Below are 19,622 nucleotides of genomic sequence, written 5' to 3' on the forward strand. Positions count from 1 at the left end.
GTGGCGGGTGGCGGCTGGTGGTGGGTGGTGGCGGCGGCGGCGGTGATGGGTGGTGGCGGCGGCGGTGGTGGGTGGCGGTGGCTGGTGGCGGCTGGTGGTGGGTGGTGGCGGCGGGTGGTGAGTGGCGGTGGTGGGTGGCGGTGGCGGGTGGCGGCTGGTGGCGGGTGGTGGCGGGTGGCGGCTGGTGGTGGGTGGTGGTGGGTGGTGGCGGGTGGCGACTGGTGGTGGGTGGTGGCGGGTGGCGGCGGTGATGGGTGGTGGCGGCGGCGGTGGTGGTGGTGGGTGGTGGTGGCGGCGGCGGTGATGGGTGGTGGCGGCGGTGGTGGTGGGTGGTGGTGGCGGCGGCGGCTGGTGGTGGTGGGTGGTGGTGGTGGGTGGTGGCGGCGGGTGGCGGTGGTGGGTGGCGGTGGCTGGTGGTGGCTGGTGGTGGGTGGTGGCGGCGGGTGGTGAGTGGCGGTGGTGGGTGGCGGTGGCGGGTGGCGGCTGGTGGCGGGTGGTGGCGGGTGGCGGCTGGTGGTGGGTGGTGGTGGGTGGTGGCGGGTGGCGACTGGTGGTGGGTGGTGGCGGGTGGCGGCTGGTGGTGGCGGCTGGTGGCTGGTGGCGGGTGGCGGCTGGTGGTGGGTGGTGGCGGGTGGCGGCTGGTGGTGGGTGGTGGCGGGTGGCGGCTGGTGGTGGGTGGCGGCTGGTGGTGGGTGGCGGCGGGTGGCGGCTGGTGGTGGGTGGCGGGTGGCGGCGGGTGGCGGCGGGTGGTGGGTGGCGGGTGGCGGCGGGTGGCGGCGGGTGGCGGCTGGTGGTGGGTGGTGGCGGGTGGCGGCTGGTGGTGGGTGGCGGCTGGTGGTGGGTGGTGGTGGGTGGCGGCTGGTGGTGGGCGGCGGGTGGTGGGTGGCGGGTGGCGGCTGGTGGCGGCCAGCTGGGACACACCCTTCACCACTGAAGGTCTGTGTACAACTAACCATATGTCTCTCTCACCCACCAGCCCAGTGTTGCCAGCTCGCGCTCTCAAAATGTTTCCTTCAAAGATTGTATATTATCTTTGAACAACAAGTTTGATTATCAAGGAAATAATGCATATATTATTGTCACATTAATACTGTGCAATATCTTATTACATTCCTGCTAAATAATTATAATTTGAAACAGGACAAAAAATCCCACATATATATAAAAACCAACATTAGAGATCACGAGGCCTAGGCCTCGCCTGTGACCACACATCCTGCCTCCCTGGCCTGCTACCCTCTCACACCTCACACTCTTAACTCTCTCATAATCACTCTCACTCTCTTACTCTGTCACTCTTACTCTCTGTCACTCTTACTCTCTGTCACTCTTACTCTGTCACTCTTACTCTCTGTCACTCTTACACTCTGTCACTCTTACTCTCTGTCACTCTTACTCTCTGTCACTCTTACTCTGTCACTCTTACTCTCTGTCACTCTTACTCTCTGTCACTCTTACTCTCTGTCACTCTTACTCTCTGTCACTCTTACTCTCTGTCACTCTTACTCTCTGTCACTCTTACTGTCACTCTTACTCTCTGTCACTCTTACTCTCTGTCACTCTTACTCTCTGTCACTCTTACTCTCTGTCACTCTTACTCTCTGTCACTCTTACTCTCTGTCACTCTTACTCTCTGTCACTCTTACTCTCTGTCACTCTTACACTGTCATTCTTACTCACTCTCAGTCACCCTTACCCATTCATACTCACTCTCTCTCTTACTCTCATACTCTTACTCTCAATTACTCTTACTCTCAATTACTCTTACTCTCAATCACTCTTACTCCCAATCACTCCTACTCCCAATCACTCCTACTCTCAATCACTCCTACTCTCATTCTTACTCTTACTCCTACTCCCAATCACTCTTACTCTCAATCACTCTTATTCTCATTCTTACTCTTACTCTCACTCTTACTCTTACTCCCAATCACTCTTACTCCCAATCACTCTTACTCTCAATCACTCTTACTCTCAATCACTCTTACTTTCATTTTTACTCTTACTCACTCTTACTCTCAATCACTCTTATTCTCATTCTTACTCCTACTCCCAATCACTCTTACTCTCAATCACTCTTACTCCCAATCACTCTTACTCTCAATCACTCTTACTCTCAATCACTCTTACTCTCAATCACTCTTACTCTCATTCTTACTCTTACTCACTCTTACTCTCAATCACTCTTATTCTCATTCTTACTCCTACTCCCAATCACTCTTACTCCCAATCACTCTTACTCTCAATCACTCTTACTCCCAAACACTCTTACTCTCAATCACTCTTACTCTCAATCACTTTTACTCTCAATCACTCTTACTCTCAATCACTCTTACTCTCACTAACTCTCAATCACTCTTACTCTCACTCTAACTCTCAATCACTCTTACACACTATTACTCACTCTTTCTCTCAGTCATCCTTACTCACTCTTACTCTGTCACTCTTACTCTCTGTCACTCTTACTCTCTGTCACTCTTACTCTCTGTCACTCTTACTCTCTGTCACTCTTACTCTCTGTCACTCTTACTCTCTGTCACTCTTACTCTCTATCACTCTTACTCTGTCATTCTTACTCTGTCACTCTTACTCACTCTCAGTCACCCTTACCCATTCATACTCACTCTCTCACTCTTACTCTCATACTCTTACTCTCAATTACTCTTACTCTCAATCACTCTTACTCCCAATCACTCCTACTCCCAATCACTCCTACTCTCAATCACTCCTACTCTCATTCTTACTCTTACTCCCAATCACTCTTACTCTCAATCACTCTTATTCTCATTCTTACTCTTACTCTCACTCTTACTCCCAATCACTCTTACTCCCAATCACTCTTACTCTCAATCACTCTTACTCTCAATCACTCTTACTCTCAATCACTCATACTCTCAATCACTCTTACTCTCATTCTTACTCTTACTCACTCTTACTCTCAATCACTCTTATTCTCATTCTTACTCCTACTCTCACTCTAACTCCTACTCCCAATCACTCTTACTCCCAATCACTCTTACTCCCAATCACTCTTACTCTCAATCACTCTTACTCTCAATCACTCTTACTCTCAATCACTCTTACTCTCACTAACTCTCAATCACTCTTACTCTCACTCTAACTCTCAATCACTCTTACTCTCATACTCACCCTTACTCTCAATCACTTTACTCTCACTCTTACTCATTCTGTCACCCTTACTCTTACTCACTCTGTCACTCTGACTCACTCTCAGTCACTCTTACTTATACTCACTCTTACTCACACTTACACACTCTCTGGCACTCTCACTCACCTTCAGTCACTCTTACTCACTCTTACCCACTCTCGCTCACTCTTACTCACTCTAGTTAATAAGAACACGCCAATATAAGACAACAAAACGTTTTCAGATTCTTTGTCACCACTTTCCAGCAACTTTTATAATTTATATAAATTATCTTAGGGAATAATACATAAATTATATATTTAAACATGATATTAGTGTTTAGTGGAATGCATAAGGAGTCAAATTGTGTTAAAAAGAGCGATTTTTAGAAAATTTGGAAAACTACTTTTTTCTGTTCATATTATAACTAAATGGATTTTAAAGGTTTCACTCAGCCAATATATATCATTCACAATTTATTAATGAATTTTACAAAAAACACCATAAATTTTATTTTTAAACATGTAAAAACTATTTGTTTTACATTTGGAAGAAAATAATTGTAGAAAAACTATTTATAATTAAACCTTTGTGTTTGGATTTTTTGAGTAAAAGTTTCTCAAAGGCTCTCCTGCATCATTCTCAATGCAAATCATTCCCACACCTATGGGAAGAGATAGGCGAACGTTGTGTAGATGATTTGTGTTTGCTGGGACATGAGTGATGCAGAGGCTCAAGAGAGTAATGCAGAGGCTCAAGAAAGTTATGTAGAGGCTCAAGAGAGTGATGCGGAGGCTAAAGAGAGTGATGCGGAGGCTCAAGAGAGTGATGCAGAGGATCATGAGAGGGAAGCAGAGGCTTAGGAAAGTAATGCAGAGGCCGAAGAGAGTGATGCAGAGGCTTAAGAGAGTGATGCAGAGGCTAAAGAAAGTGTTGCAGAGGCTTAAGAGAGTGTTGCAGAGGCTCAAGAGAGGGATGCAGAGGCTCAGGAGAGTGACGCAGAGGCTTAATAGATGGATGCAGAGGCTCAAGAGAGTGATGCAGAGGCTTAAGAGAGGGATGCAGAGGCTCAAGAGAATGATGCAAAGGCTCAAGAGAGTGCTGCAAAAGGCTCAGGAGACGGATGCTGAGGCTCCAGAGACAGATACAGAGGCTCAAAAGAGTGATGCAGAGGCTGAAGAGAGAAAGGCAGAGGCTTAAGAGAGTGATGCAGAGGCTCAAGAGTGTGATGTAGAGGCTGAAGAGAGTGATGCAGAGGATCAAGAGAAGGATGCAGAGGCTAAAGAGAGTGATGCAGAGGCTCACGAGAATGATGCAGAGGCTCAAGAGAGTGATGCAGGGGCTCAAGAGAGTGATGCAGAGGCTCGAAAGAGTTATGCAGAGGCCTGAAGAGAGGGATTCTGAGGCTTAAGAGAGTGATACAGAGGCTGAAGAGAGTGTTGCAGAGGCTCAAGAGAGGGATGAATTGGCTGAAAAGAGTGATGTAGAGGCTCAAGAGAGGGAGGCAGAGGCCCAAGAGAGTGATGCAGAGGCTTAAGAGAGGGATGCAGAGGCTCAAGAGAGGGATGTAGAGGCTCAGGAGTGTGATGCAGAGGCTCAGGAGAGTGATGCAGAGGCTCAAGAGAGTGATACAGAGGCTTAAGAGAGGGATGCAGAGGCTCAAGAGAGGGATGTAGAGGCTCTAGAGAGTGATGCAGACGCTTAATAGAGGGATGCAGAGGCTCAAGAGAGTGATGCAGATGCTTAGGAGAGGGATGCAGAGGCTCAAGAGAATGATGCAGCGGCTCAAGAGAGGGATGCAAAGGCTCATGAGACGGGATTCAGGAGTTCAAGAGAGTGATGCAGACGCTCATGAGAGGAATGCAGAGGCTTAAGAGGGTGAGGCAGAGGCTCAAGAGAGTGATGCAGAGGCTTAAGAAAATGATGCAGAGGCTCGAAAAAGGGATGCAGAGGCTTAAGAGGGTGATGCAGAGGCTCAAGAAAGTGATGCAGAGGATCAAGAGAGGGAAGCAGAGGCTTAAGAGAGTGATGCAGAAGCTGAAGAGAGTGATGCAGAGGATCAAGAGAGTGATGCAGAGGCTCTAGAGAGTGATGCAGAGGCTCAAAAGAGTTATTCAGAGGATTAGGAGAGTGATGCAGAGGCAACAAGAGAGTGATGCAGAGGCTGAAGAGAGTGTTGCAGAGGTTCAAGAGAGTGATGCAGAGGCTCAAGAGATTGATGCAGATGCTCAAGAGAGGGATGCAGAGGCTTAAGAGAGTGATACAGAGGCTGAAGAGAGTGTTGCAGAGGCTCAAGAGAGTGATGCAAAGCCTCAAGAGAGTGATGCAGAGGCTTAAGAGAGGGATGCTGAGGCTCAAGAGAGGGATGTAGAGGCTCAGGAGTGTGATGCAGAGGCTCAAGAGAGTGATGCAGCGGCTGAAGAGAGAGATGCAGAGGCTGAAGAGAATGATGCAGAGTCTTAAGAGAGGGATGAAGAGACTCAAGAGAGTTATGCAGAGGCTCAAGACAGTGGATGCAGAGGCTTAAGAGAGGGATGCAGAGACTCAAAAGAGTGATGCAGAGGCTCAAGAGAGGGTTGCAGAAGCTTAAGAGAGTGATGCAAAGGCTCAAGAGAGGGATGCAGAGGCTCATGAGAGGGATGCTGAGGCTCAAGTGAGGGATGGAGAAGCCTAGCAGAATGATGCAGAGGCTCAAGAGAGGGATGCAGAAGCTCAAGAGAGGGATGCAGAGGCTCACGAGAGTGATGCAGAAGCTCAAGAGAGTGATGCAGAGCCTTAAGAGAGGGATGCAGAGGCTTACGAGAGTGATGCAGAGGCTCAAGAGAGCGATACAGATGCTTAGGAGAATGATGCAAAGGCTCAAGAGAGGAATGCAGAGGCTGAAGAGAGTGATGCAGAGGCTCAAGAGAGTGATGCAGAGGCTCAAGAGAGGGATGCAGAGGCTAAAGAGAGTGATGCAAAGGCTTAAGAGAGTGATGCAGTGCCTTAAGTGAGGGATGCAGAGGCTCAACAGAGTTATGCAGAGGCTCAAAAGAGTGATGCAGATGCTTAGGAGAATGAGGCAGAGGCTCAAGAGAGGAATGCAGAGGCTGAAGAGAGTGATGCAGAGGCTCAAGAGAGTGATGCAGAGGCTCAAGAGAGTTATTCAGAGGTTTAGGAGAGTGATGCAGAGGCCACAAGAGAGGGATGCAGAGGCTTAAGAGAGTGATGCAGAGGCTGATGAGAGTGTTGCAGAGGCTTAAGAGAGGGATGCAGAGGCTCAAGAGAGTGATGCAAAGCCTCAAGAGAGTGATGCAGAGGCTTAAGAGAGGGATGCAGAGGCTCAAGAGAGGGATGCAGAGGCTCAGGAGTGTGATGCAGAGGCTCAAGAGAGTGATGCAGAGGCTGAAGAGAGAGATGCAGAGGATTAAGAGAGTGATGCAGAGGATCAAGAGAGGGATTCAGATGCTCAAGAGAGGGATTCAGAGGCTTAAGAAAGTGATACAGAGGCTGAGAGAGTGTTGCAGAGGATCAAGAGAGGGAAGCAAAGGCTCACGAGAGTGATGCAGAGATTCATGAGAGTTATGCAGAGGCTCAAGAGAGTGATGCAGAGGCTTACGAGAGTGATGCAGGAGCTCAAGAGAGCGATGCAGAGGCTCAAGAAAGGGATGCAGAGGCTTAAGAAAGTGATGCAGAGGCTCAAAATTGGGATGCAGAGGCATAAGAATGTGATGCAGAGGCTCAGAAGAGTGATGCAGAGGCTCAAGAGAGGGATGCAGGGGCCCAAGAGAGTGATGCAGATGCTCAAGAGAAAGATGCAGAGGATGAAGAGAGTGATCCAGAGGCTTGAGAGAGTGATGCAGAGGCTCAAGAGAGGGATTCAGAGGCTCAAGAGAGGGATGCAGAGGCTTAAGAGAGTGATGCACTGTCAGAAGAGAGTGTTGCAGAGGCTTAAGAGAATGATGCAGAGGCTCAAGTGAGTGATGAAGAGGCTCAATAGAGTGATGTAGAGGCTCAAGAGAGTGATACAGAGGCTCAGGAGAGTGATGCAGAGGATCATGAGCGTGATGCAGAGGCTAAAAAGAGTGATGAAGAGGCTTAAGAGAGTTATGCAGAGGCTTAAGAGAGGGATGCAGAGGCTCAAGAGAGTGATGCAGAGGCTCAAGAGAGTGATGCAGATGCTTAGAAGAATGATGCAGAGGCTCAAGAGAGGGATGCAGAGGCTGAAGAGAGTTATGCAGATGCTCAAGAGAGGGATGCACAGGATGAAGAGAGTGATGCAGAGGATGAAGAGAGTGATTCAGAGGCTCTAGAGAGGGATGCAGAGGGTTAAGAGAGTGATGCAGTGTCTGAAGAGAGTGTTGCAGAGGCTCAAGAGAGGGATGCAGAGCTTCGAGAGAGTGATGCAGAGACTCAAGAGAGTTATGCAAAGGCTCAAGAGAGTGATGCAGAGGCTTACGAGAGTGATGCAGAGGCTCAAGAGAGGGATGTAGACGCTCAAGAGAGTGATGTAGAAGCTCAAGAGAGTGATGCAGAGGCTTAAGAGAGTGATGCAGAGGCGTAAGAGAGGGGATGCAGTGGCTCAAGCGAGTGATGCAGAGGCTGAAGAGAGTGATGCAGAGGCTTAAGAGAGGGATGCACAGGCTCAAGAGAGTGATGCAGAGGTTTAAGAGAGGGATGCAGAGGCTCAAGAGAATGATGCAGAGGCTCAAGAGAGTGCTGCAGAGGCTCAAGTGAGGGATGCTGAGGCTGCAGAGAGGGATGCAGAGGCTCAAGAGAGTGATGCAGAGGCTGAAGAGAGAGATACAGAGGATTAAGAGAGTGATGCAGAGGCTCAGGAGAGCAATGCTGAGGCTCAAGAGAATGATGTAGAGGATCAAGAGAGTGATGTAGAGGCTCAGGTGAGTGATGCAGAGGATCATGAGAGTGATGCAGAGACTAAAGAGAGTAAAGAGAGTGATGCAGAAGATCAAGAGAGGGAAGCAGAGGCTCAAGAAAGTGATGCAGAGGATCAAGATAGGGAAGCAGAGGCTTAAGCGAGTGATGCAGAAGCTGAAGAGAGTGATGCAGAGGATCAAGAGAGTGATGCAGAGGCTCTAGAGAGTGATGCAGAGGCTCAAAAGAGTTATTCAGAGGTTTAGGAGAGTGATGCAGAGGCCACAAGAGAGGGATGCAGAGGCTTAAGAGAGTGATGCAGAGGCTGATGAGAGTGTTGCAGAGGCTTAAGAGAGGGACGCAGAGGCTCAAGAGAGTGATGCAAAGCCTCAAGAGAGTGATGCAGAGGCTTAAGAGAGGGATGCAGAGGCTCAAGAGAGGGATGCAGAGGCTCAGGAGTGTGATGCAGAGGCTCAAGAGAGTGATGCAGAGGCTGAAGAGAGAGATGCAGAGGATTAAGAGAGTGATGCAGAGGGTCAAGAGAGTGATGCAGGGGCTCAAGAGAATGATGCAGAGGTTTGAGAGAGGGATGCAGAGGATCAGGAGAGTGATGCAGAGGTTTAAGAGAGGAATGCAGAGGCTGAAGAGAATGATGCAGAGGCTTAAGAGAGGGATGCAAAGGCTGAAGAGAATGATGCAGAGGCTGAAGAGAGGGATGCAGGGCCTGAAGAGAATGATGCAGAGGCTTAAAAGAGTGATGCAGAGGCTCAGGAGAGTGATGCAGAGGCTCATTAGAGTGATGCAGAGGCTGAAGAGAATGATGCAGAGGATTAAGAGAATGATGTAGAGGCTTAAGAGAATGATGTAGAGGCTGAAGAGAATGATGCAGAGGCTTAAGAGAGGTATGAAGAGACTCAAGAGAGTGATACAGAGGCTCAAGACAGGGGATGCAGAGGCTTAAGAGAGTGATGCAAAGGCTCAAGAGAGGGATGCAGAGGCTCATGAGAGGGATGCTGAGACTCAAGTGAGGGATGGAGAGGCTTAGGAGAATGATGCAGAGGCTCAAGAGACGGATGCAGAGAGGCTCAAGAGAGTGATGCAGAGGCTCAAGAGAGTGATGCATAGGCTCAAGAGAGTGATGCAAAGCCTCAAGAAAGTGATGCATATGCTCAAGAGAGTGATGCAGAGGCTCAAGAGAGAGATGCAGAGGCTAAAGAGAGTGATGCAGAGGCTCAAGAGAGGGATGCAGAGGCTCAAGAGAGTGATGAAGAGGCTCAAGAGAGTGATGCAGAGGCTAAAGAGAGTGATGCAGAAGTTTAAGAGAGTGATGCAGAGGCTTAAGAGAGGGATGCAGAGGTTCAAGAGAGTGATGCAGAGGCTCAAGAGAGTGATGCAGATGCTTAGGAGAATGATGCAGAGGCTTAAGAGAGTGATGCAGAGGCTGAAGAGAGAGATGCAGAGGCTTAAGAGAGTGATACAGAGGCTGAAGAGAGAGATGCAGATGCTTAAGAGAGTGATGCAGAGTCTCAAGAGAATGATGAAGAGGCTCAATAGGTTGATGCAGTGGATTAAGAGAGGGATGCAGAGGCTAACATGAGTGATGCAGAGGCTCAAGAGAGTAATGCAGAGGCTCAAGAGAGTTATGTAGAGGCTCAAGAGAGTGATGCGGAGGCTAAAGAGAGTGATGCGGAGGCTCAAGAGAGTGATGCAGAGGATCATGAGAGGGAAGCAGAGGCTTAGGAAAGTAATGCAGAGGCCGAAGAGAGTGATGCAGAGGCTTAAGAGAGTGATGCAGAGGCTAAAGAAAGTGTTGCAGAGGCTTAAGAGAGTGTTGCAGAGGCTCAAGAGAGGGATGCAGAGGCTCAGGAGAGTGACGCAGAGGCTTAATAGATGGATGCAGAGGCTCAAGAGAGTGATGCAGAGGCTTAAGAGAGGGATGCAGAGGCTCAAGAGAATGATGCAAAGGCTCAAGAGAGTGCTGCAAAAGGCTCAAGAGACGGATGCTGAGGCTCCAGAGACAGATACAGAGGCTCAAAAGAGTGATGCAGAGGCTGAAGAGAGAAAGGCAGAGGCTTAAGAGAGTGATGCAGAGGCTCAAGAGTGTGATGTAGAGGCTGAAGAGAGTGATGCAGAGGATCAAGAGAAGGATGCAGAGGCTAAAGAGAGTGATGCAGAGGCTCACGAGAATGATGCAGAGGCTCAAGAGAGTGATGCAGAGGCTCAAGAGAGTGATGCAGGGGCTCAAGAGAGTGATGCAGAGGCTCGAAAGAGTTATGCAGAGGCCTGAAGAGAGGGATTCTGAGGCTTAAGAGAGTGATACAGAGGCTGAAGAGAGTGTTGCAAAGGCTTAAGAGAATGATGCAGAGGCTCAAGTGAGTGATGAAGAGGCTCAATAGAGTGATGTAGAGGCTCAAGAGAGTGATACAGAGGCTCAGGAGAGTGATGCAGAGGATCATGAGCGTGATGCAGAGGCTAAAAAGAGTGATGAAGAGGCTTAAGAGAGTTATGCAGAGGCTTAAGAGAGGGATGCAGAGGCTCAAGAGAGTGATGCAGAGGCTCAAGAGAATGATGCAGATGCTTAGAAGAATGATGCAGAGGCTCAAGAGAGGGATGCAGAGGCTGAAGAGAGTAATGCAGATGCTCAAGAGAGGGATGCAGAGGATGAAGAGAGTGATGCAGAGGATGAAGAGAGTGATTCAGAGGCTCGAGAGAGTGATGCAGAGGCTCAAGAGAGGGATTCAGAGGCTCTAGAGAGGGATGCAGAGGGTTAAGAGAGTGATGCAGTGTCTGAAGAGAGTGTTGCAGAGGCTCAAGAGAGGGATGCAGAGCTTCGAGAGAGTGATGCAGAGGCTTACGAGAGTGATGCAGAGGCTCAAGAGAGGGATGTAGACGCTCAAGAGAGTGATGTAGAAGCTCAAGAGAGTGATGCAGAGGCTTAAGAGAGTGATGCAGAGGCGTAAGAGAGGGGATGCAGAGGCTCAAGAGAGTGATGCAGAGGCTGAAGAGAGTGATGCAGAGGCTTAAGAGAGGGATGCACAGGCTCAAGAGAGTGATGCAGAGGTTTAAGAGAGGGATGCAGAGGCTCAAGAGAAGGATGCAGAGGCTCAAGAAAGTGCTGCAGAGGCTCAAGTGAGGGATGCTGAGGCTGCAGAGAGGGATGCAGAGGCTCAAGAGAGTGATGCAGAGGCTGAAGAGAGAGATGCAGAGGATTAAGAGAGTGATGCAGAGGCTCAGGAGAGCAATGCTGAGGCTCAAGAAAATGATGTAGAGGATCAAGAGAGTGATGTAGAGGCTCAGGTGAGTGATGCTGAGGATCATGAGAGTGATGCAGAGACTAAAGAGAGTAAAGAGAGTGATGCAGAGGATCAAGAGAGGGAAGCAGAGGCTTAAGAAAGTGATGCAGAGGCTCGAAAAAGGAATGCAGAGGCTTAAGAGGGTGATGCAGAGGCTCAAGAAAGTGATGCAGAGGATCAAGATAGGGAAGCAGAGGCTTAAGCGAGTGATGCAGAAGCTGAAGAGAGTGATGCAGAGGATCAAGAGAGTGATGCAGAGGCTCTAGAGAGTGATGCAGAGGCTCAAAAGAGTTATTCAGAGGTTTAGGAGAGTGATGCAGAGGCCACAAGAGAGGGATGCACAGGCTTAAGAGAGTGATGCAGAGGCTGATGAGAGTGTTGCAAAGGCTTAAGAGAGGGATGCAGAGGCTCAAGAGAGTGATGCATAGCCTCAAGAGAGTGATGCAGAGGCTTAAGATAGGGATGCAGAGGCTCAAGAGAGGGATGCAGAGGCTCAGGAGTGTGATGCAGAGGCTCAAGAGAGTGATGCAGAGGCTGAAGAGAGAGATGCAGAGGCATAAGAGAGTGATGCAGAGGGTCAAGAGAGTGATGCAGGGGCTCAAGAGAATGATGCAGAGGTTTGAGAGAGGGATGCAGAGGATCAGGAGAGTGATGCAGAGGTTTAAGAGAGGAATGCAGAGGCTGAAGAGAATGATGCAGAGGCTTAAGAGAGGGATGCAAAGGCTGAAGAGAATGATGCAGAGGCTGAAGAGAGGGATGCAGGGGCTGAAGAGAATGATGCAGAGGCTTAAAAGAGTGATGCAGAGGCTCAGGAGAGTGATGCAGAGGCTCAATAGAGTGATGCAGAGGCTGAAGAGAATGATGCAGAGGATTAAGAGAATGATGTAGAGGCTTAAGAGAATGATGTAGAGGCTGAAGAGAATGATGCAGAGGCTTAAGAGAGGTATGAAGAGACTCAAGAGAGTGATACAGAGGCTCAAGACAGGGGATGCAGAGGCTTAAGAGAGTGATGCAAAGGCTCAAGAGAGGGATGCAGAGGCTCATGAGAGGGATGCTGAGACTCAAGTGAGGGATGGAGAGGCTTAGGAGAATGATGCAGAGGCTCAAGAGACGGATGCAGAGGCTCAAGAGAGTGATGCAGAGGCTCAAGAGAGTGATGCATAGGCTCAAGAGAGTGATGCAAAGCCTCAAGAAAGTGATGCATAGGCTCAAGAGAGTGATGCAGAGGCTCAAGAGAGAGATGCAGAGGCTAAAGAGAGTGATGCAGAGGCTCAAGAGAGGGATGCAGAGGCTCAAGAGAGTGATGAAGAGGCTCAAGAGAGTGATGCAGAGGCTAAAGAGAGTGATGCAGAGGTTCAAGAGAGTGATGCAGAGGCTCAAGAGAGTGATGCAGATGCTTAGGAGAATGATGCAGAGGCTTAAGAGAGTGATGCAGAGGCTGAAGAGAGAGATGCAGAGGCTTAAGAGAGTGATGCAGAGGCTGAAGAGAGAGATGCAGATGCTTAAGAGAGTGATGCAGAGGCTCAAGAGAGTAATGCAGAGGCTCAAGCGATTGATGTAGAGGCTTAAGAGAGGGATGCAGAGTCTCAAGAGAATGATGAAGAGGCTCAATAGGTTGATGCTGTGGATTAAGAGAGGGATGCAGAGGCTTACAAGAGTGATGCAGAGGCTCAAGAGAGTAATGCAGAGGCTCAAGAGAGTTATGTAGAGGCTCAAGAGAGTGATGCGGAGGCTCAAGAGAGTGATGCGGAGGCTCAAGAGAGTGATGCAGAGGATCATGAGAGGGAAGCAGAGGCTTAGGAAAGTAATGCAGAGGCCGAAGAGAGTGATGCAGAGGCTTAAGAGAGTGATGCAGAGGCTAAAGAAAGTGTTGCAGAGGCTTAAGAGAGTGTTGCAGAGGCTCAAGAGAGGGATGCAGAGGCTCAGGAGAGTGACGCAGAGGCTTAATAGATGGATGCAGAGGCTCAAGAGAGTTATGCAGAGGCTTAAGAGAGGGATGCAGAGGCTCAAGAAAATGATGCAAAGGCTCAAGAGAGTGCTGCAAAAGGCTCAAGAGAGGGATGCTGAGGCTCCAGAGACGGATACAGAGGCTCAAAAGAGTGATGCAGAGGCTGAAGAGAGAAAGGCAGAGGCTTAAGAGAGTGATGCAGAGGCTCAAGAGTGTGATGTAGAGGCTGAAGAGAGTGATGCAGAGGATCAAGAGAAGGATGCAGAGGATAAAGAGAGTGATGCAGAGGCTCACGAGAATGATGCAGAGGCTCAAGAGAGTGATGCAGAGGCTCAAGAGAGTGATGCAGGGGCTCAAGAGAGTGATGCAGAGGCTCGAAAGAGTTATGCAGAGGCCTGAAGAGAGGGATTCTGAGGCTTAAGAGAGTGATACAGAGGCTGAAGAGAGTGTTGCAGAGGCTCAAGAGAGGGATGAATTGGCTGAAAAGAGTGATGTAGAGGCTCAAGAGAGGGAGGCAGAGGCCCAAGAGAGTGATGCAGAGGCTCAAGAGAGGGATGCAGGGGCTCAAGAGAGTGATGCAGAGGCTCAGAGGAGTGATTCAGAGGCTTAAGAGAGTGATGCAAAGGCTCAGGAGAGGGATACAAAGACTCATGAGAGGGACTCAGGAGTTCAAGAGAGTGATGCAGACGCTCAAGAAAGGGATGCAGAGGCTTAAGAAAGTGATGCAGAAGCTCAAAAGGGATGCAAAGGCTTAAGAGGGTGATGAAGAGGCTCAAGAGAGTGATGCAGAGGATCAAGAGAGGGAATCAGAGGCTTAAGAGAGTGATTCAGAAGCTGAAGAGAGTGATGCAGTGGCTCTAGAGAGTGATGCAGAGGCTCAATAGAGTGATGCAGAGGATCAAGAGAGTGATGCAGTGGCTCGAAAGAGTGATGCAGAGGCTCAAAAGAGTTATTCAGAGGCTTAAGAGAGTGATGCGGAAGTCTCAAGAGAGTGATGCAGAGGCTGATCTGAGTGTTGCAGAGGCTCAAGAGAGTGATGCATAGACTCAAGAGAGTGATGCAGATGCTCAAGAGAGGGATGCAGAGGCTTAAGAAAGTGATGCAGAGGGTGAAGAGAGTGATGCAGAGGCTAAAGAGAGTGATGCAGAGGTTTAAGAGAGTGATGCAGAGGCTTAAGAGAGGGATGCAGAGGCTCAAGAGAGTGATGCAAAGGCTCAAGAGAGTGATGCAGAGGCTTAAGAGAGGGATGCAGAGGCTCAAGAGAGGGATGTAGAGGCTCTAGAGAGTGATGCAGACGCTTAATAGAGGTATGCAGAGGCTCAAGAGAGTGATGCAGATGCTTAGGAGAGGGATGCAGAGGCTCAAGAGAATGATACAGTGGCTCAAGAGAGGGATGCAAAGGCTCATGAGAGGGATTCAGGAGTTCAAGAGAGTGATGCAGACGCTCATGAGAGGAATGCAGAGGCTTAAGAGGGTAATGCAGAGGCTCAAGAGAGTGATGCAGAGGCTTAAGAAAGTGATGCAGAGGCTCGAAAAAGGGATGCAGAGGCTTAAGAGGGTGATGCAGAGGCTCAAGAAAGTGATGCAGAGGATCAAGAGAGGGAAGCAGAGGCTTAAGAGAGTGATGCAGAAGCTGAAGAGAGTGATGCAAAGAATCAAGAGAGTGATACAGAAGCTCTAGAGAGTGATGCAGAGGCTCAAAAGAGTTATTTAGAGGATTAGGAGAGTGATGTAGAGGCCACAAGAGAGTGATGCAGAGGCTGAAGAGAGTGTTGCAGAGGTTCAAGAGAGTGATGCAGAGGCTCAAGAGATTGATGCAGATGCTCAAGAGAGGGATGCAGAGGCTTAAGAGAGTGATGCAGAGGCTGAAGAGAGTGTTGGAGAGGCTTAAGAGAAGGAGGCAGAGGCTCAAGAGAGTGATGCAAAGCCTCAAGAGAGTGATGCAGAGGCTTAAGAGAGGGATGCAGAGGCTCAAGAGAGGGATGTAGAGGCTCAGGAGTGTGATGCAGAGGCTCAAGAGAGTGATGCAGAGGCTCAAGAGAGTGATACAGAGGCTTAAGAGAGGGATGCAGAGGCTCAAGAGAGGGATGTAGAGGCTCTAGAGAGTGATGCAGACGCTTAATAGAGGGATGCAGAGGCTCAAGAGAGTGATGCAGATGCTTAGGAGAGGGATGCAGAGGCTCAAGAGAATGATGCAGCGGCTCAAGAGAGGGATGCAAAGGCTCATGAGAGGGATTCAGGAGTTCAAGAGAGTGATGCAGACGCTCATGAGAGGAATGCAGAGGCTTAAGAGGGTGAGGCAGAGGCTCAAGAGAGTGATGCAGAGGCTTAAGAAAATGATGCAGAGGCTCGAAAAAGGGATGCAGAGGCTTAAGAGGGTGATGCAGAGGCTCAAGAAAGTGATGCAGAGGATCAAGAGAGGGAAGCAGAGGCTTAAGAGAGTGATGCAGAAGCTGAAGAGAGTGATGCAGAGGATCAAGAGAGTGATGCAGAGGCTCTAGAGAGTGATGCAGAGGCTCAAAAGAGTTATTCAGAGGATTAGGAGAGTGATGCAGAGGCCACAAGAGAGTGATGCAGAGGCTGAAGAGAGTGTTGCAGAGGTTCAAGAGAGTGATGCAGAGGCTCAAGAGATTGATGCAGATGCTCAAGAGAGGGATGCAGAGGCTTAGGAGAGTGATGCAGAGGCTGAAGAGAGTGTTGCAGAGGCTCAAGAGAGTGATGCAAAGCCTCAAGAGAGTGATGCAGAGGCTTAAGAGAGGGATGCTGAGGCTCAAGAGAGGGATGTAGAGGCTCAGGAGTGTGATGCAGAGGCTCAAGAGAGTGATGCAGCGGCTGAAGAGAGAGATGCAGAGGCTGAAGAGAATGATGCAGAGTCTTGAGAGAGGGATGAAGAGACTCAAGAGAGTTATGCAGAGGCTCAAGACAGTGGATGCAGAGGCTTAAGAGAGGGATGCAGAGACTCAAAAGAGTGATGCAGAGGCTCAAGAGAGGGTTGCAGAGGCTTAAGAGAGTGATGCAAAGGCTCAAGAGAGGGATGCAGAGGCTCATGAGAGGGATGCTGAGGCTCAAGTGAGGGATGGAGAAGCCTAGCAGAATGATGCAGAGGCTCAAGAGAGGGATGCAGAAGCTCAAGAGAGGGATGCAGAGGCTCAAGAGAGTGATGCAGAAGCTCAAGAGAGTGATGCAGAGCCTTAAGAGAGGGATGCAGAGGCTCACGAGAGTGATGCAGAGGCTCAAGAGAGCGATACAGATGCTTAGGAGAATGATGCAAAGGCTTAAGAGAGGAATGCAGAGGCTGAAGAGAGTGATGCAGAGGCTCAAGAGAGTGATGCAGAGGCTCAAGAGAGGGATGCAGAGGCTAAAGAGAGTGATGCAAAGGCTTAAGAGAGTGATGCAGTGCCTTAAGTGAGGGATGCAAAGGCTCAACAGAGTTATGCAGAGGCTCAAAAGAGTGATGCAGATGCTTAGGAGAATGAGGCAGAGGCACAAGAGAGGAATGCAGAGGCTGAAGAGAGTGATGCAGAGGCTCAAGAGAGTGATGCAGAGGCTCAAGAGAGGGATGCAGAGGATAAAGAGAGTGATGCAAAGGCTTAAGAGAGTGATGCAGTGCCTTAAGTGAGGGATGCAGAGGCTCAACAGAGTTATGCAGAGGCTCAAAAGAGTGATGCAGATGCTTAGGAGAATGATGCAGAGGCTCAAGAGAGGAATGCAGAGGCTGAAGAGAGTGATGCAGAGGCTTAAGTGAGTGATGCAGAGGCTTAAGAGAAGGATGCAGAGGCTCAAGAGAATGATGCAGAGGCTCAAGAGAGTGATACAGAGGATGACGAGAGGGGTGCAGAGGCTTAAGGGAGTGATGCAGAGACTCATGAGAGGGATGCAGAGGCTCAAGAGAGTGATGGAGAGGCTCAGGAGAGTGATTCTGAGGCTCAAGAGAGTGATGCAGGGGATCAAAAGAGTGATGCAGAGGCTCAAGAGAGTGATGCAGAGGATCAAGAGAGGGATTCAGATGCTCAAGAGAGGGATTCAGAGGCTTAAGAAAGTGATACAGAGGCTGAGAGAGTGTTGCAGAGAATCAAGATAGGGAAGCAAAGGCTCACGAGAGTGATGCAGAGATTCATGAGAGTTATGCAGAGGCTCAAGAGAGTGATGCAGAGGCTTACGAGAGTGATGCAGTGGCTTAAGAGGGTGATGCAAAGGCTCAAGAGAGGGATGATGCAGAGGCTCATGAAAGGGATGCAGGAGCTCAAGAGAGCGATGCAGAGGCTCAAGAAAGGGATGCAGAGGCTTAAGAAAGTAATGCAGAGGCTCAAAATTGGGATGCAGAGGCATAAGAATGTGATGCAGAGGCTCAGAGGAGTGATGCAGAGGCTCAAGAGAGGGATGCAGGGGCCCAAGAGAGTGATGCAGATGCTCAAGAGAGGGATGCAGAGGATGAAGAGAGTGATGCAGAGGCTCGAGAGAGTGATGCAGAGGTTCAAGAGAGGGATTCAGAGGCTCAAGAGAGGGATGCAGAGGCTTATGAGAGTGATGCAGAATCCGAAGAGAGTGTTGCAGAGGCTTAAGAGAATGATGCAGAGGCTCAAGTGAGTGATGCAGAGGCTCAATAGAGTGATGTAGAGGCTCAAGAGAGTGATGCAGAGGCTCAGGAGAGTGATGCAGAGAATCATGAGCTTGATGGAGAGGCTAAAGACAGTGATGAAGAGGCTTAAGAGAGTTATGCAGAGGCTTAAGAGAGGGGTGCAGAGGCTCAAGAGAGTGATGCAGAGGCTCACGAGAGTCATGCAGACGCTTAGAAGAATGATGCAGAGGCTCAAGAGAGGGATGCAGAGGCTGAAGAGAGTGATGCAGATGCTCAAGAGAGGGATGCAGAGGATGAAGAGAGTGATGCAGAGGATGAAGAGAGTAATTCAGAGGCTCGAGAGAGTGATGCAGAGACTCAAGAGAGTTATGCAAAGGCTTAAGAGAGTGATGCAGAGTCTTACGAGAGTGATGCAGAGGCTCAAGAGAGGGATGTAGACGCTCCAGAGAGTGATGTAGAAGCTCAAGAGAGTGATGCAGAGGCTTAAGAGAGTGATGCAGAGGCTCAAGAAAGGGATACAGAGGCTTAAGAAAGTGATGGAGAGGCTCAAAATTGGGATGCAGAGGCATAAGAATGTGATGCAGAGGCTCACAAGAGTGATGCAGAGGCTCAAGAGAGGGATGCAGGGGCCCAAGAGAGTGATGCAGATGCTCAAGAGAGGGATGCAGAGGATGAAGAGAGTGATGCAGAGGCTCGAGAGAGTGATGCAGAGGCTCAAGAGAGGGATGCAGGGGCCCAAGAGAGTGATGCAGAGGCTTAAGAGAATGATGCAGAGGCTCAAGTGAGTGATGCAGAGGCTCAATAAGTGATGTAGAGGCTCAAGAGAGTGAAGCAGAGGCTCAGGAGAGTGATGCAGAGGATCATGAGCGTGATGCAGAGGCTAAAGAGAGTGATAAAGAGGCTTAAGAGAGTTATGCAGAGGCTTAAGAGAGGGATGCAGAGGCTCAAGAGAGTGATGCAGAGGCTCAAGAGAGTGATGCAGATGCTTAGAAGAATGATGCAGAGGCTCAAGAGAGGGATGCAGAGGCTCTAGAGAGGGATGCAGAGGCTTAAGAGAGTGATGCAGTGTCTGAAGAGAGTGTTGCAGAGGCTCAAGAGAGGGATGCAGAGCTTCGAGAGAGTGATGCAGAGACTCAAGAGAGTTATGCATAGGCTCAAGAGAGTGATGCAGAGGCTTACGAGAGTGATGCAGAGGCTCAAGAGAGGGATGTAGACGCTCAAGAGAGTGATGTAGAAGCTCAAGAGAGTGATGCAGAGGCTTAAGAGAGTGATGCAGAGGCGTAAGAGAGGGGGATGCAGAGGCTCAAGAGAGTGATGCAGAGGCTGAAGAGAGTGATGCAGAGGCTTAAGAGAGGGATGCACAGGCTCAAGAGAGTGATGCAGAGGCTTAAGAGAGGGATGCAGAGGCTCAAGAGAATGATGCAGAGGCTCAAGAGAGTGCTGCAGAGGCTCAAGTGAGGGATGCTGAGGCTGCAGAGAGGGATGCAGAGGCTCAAGAGAGTGATGCAGAGGCTGAAGAGAGATATGAAGAGGATTAGGAGAGTGATGCATAGGCTCAGGAGGGCAATGATGAGGCTCAAGAGAATGATGTAGAGGCTCAAGAGAGTGATGTAGAGGCTCAGGAGAGTGATGTAGAGGCTCAATAGTGTGATGCAGAGGATCATGAGAGTGATGCAGAGACTAAAGAGAGTGATGCAGAGGATCAAGAGAGGGAAGCAGAGGCTTGAGAAAGTGATGCAGAGGCTCGAAAAAGGGATGCAGAGGCTTAAGAGGGTGATGCAGAGGCTCAAGAAAGTGATG

This window comes from Procambarus clarkii, chromosome 48 (assembly GCF_040958095.1).
Source record: "Procambarus clarkii isolate CNS0578487 chromosome 48, FALCON_Pclarkii_2.0, whole genome shotgun sequence".
NCBI classification, from domain to species: Eukaryota; Metazoa; Arthropoda; class Malacostraca; order Decapoda; family Cambaridae; genus Procambarus; species Procambarus clarkii.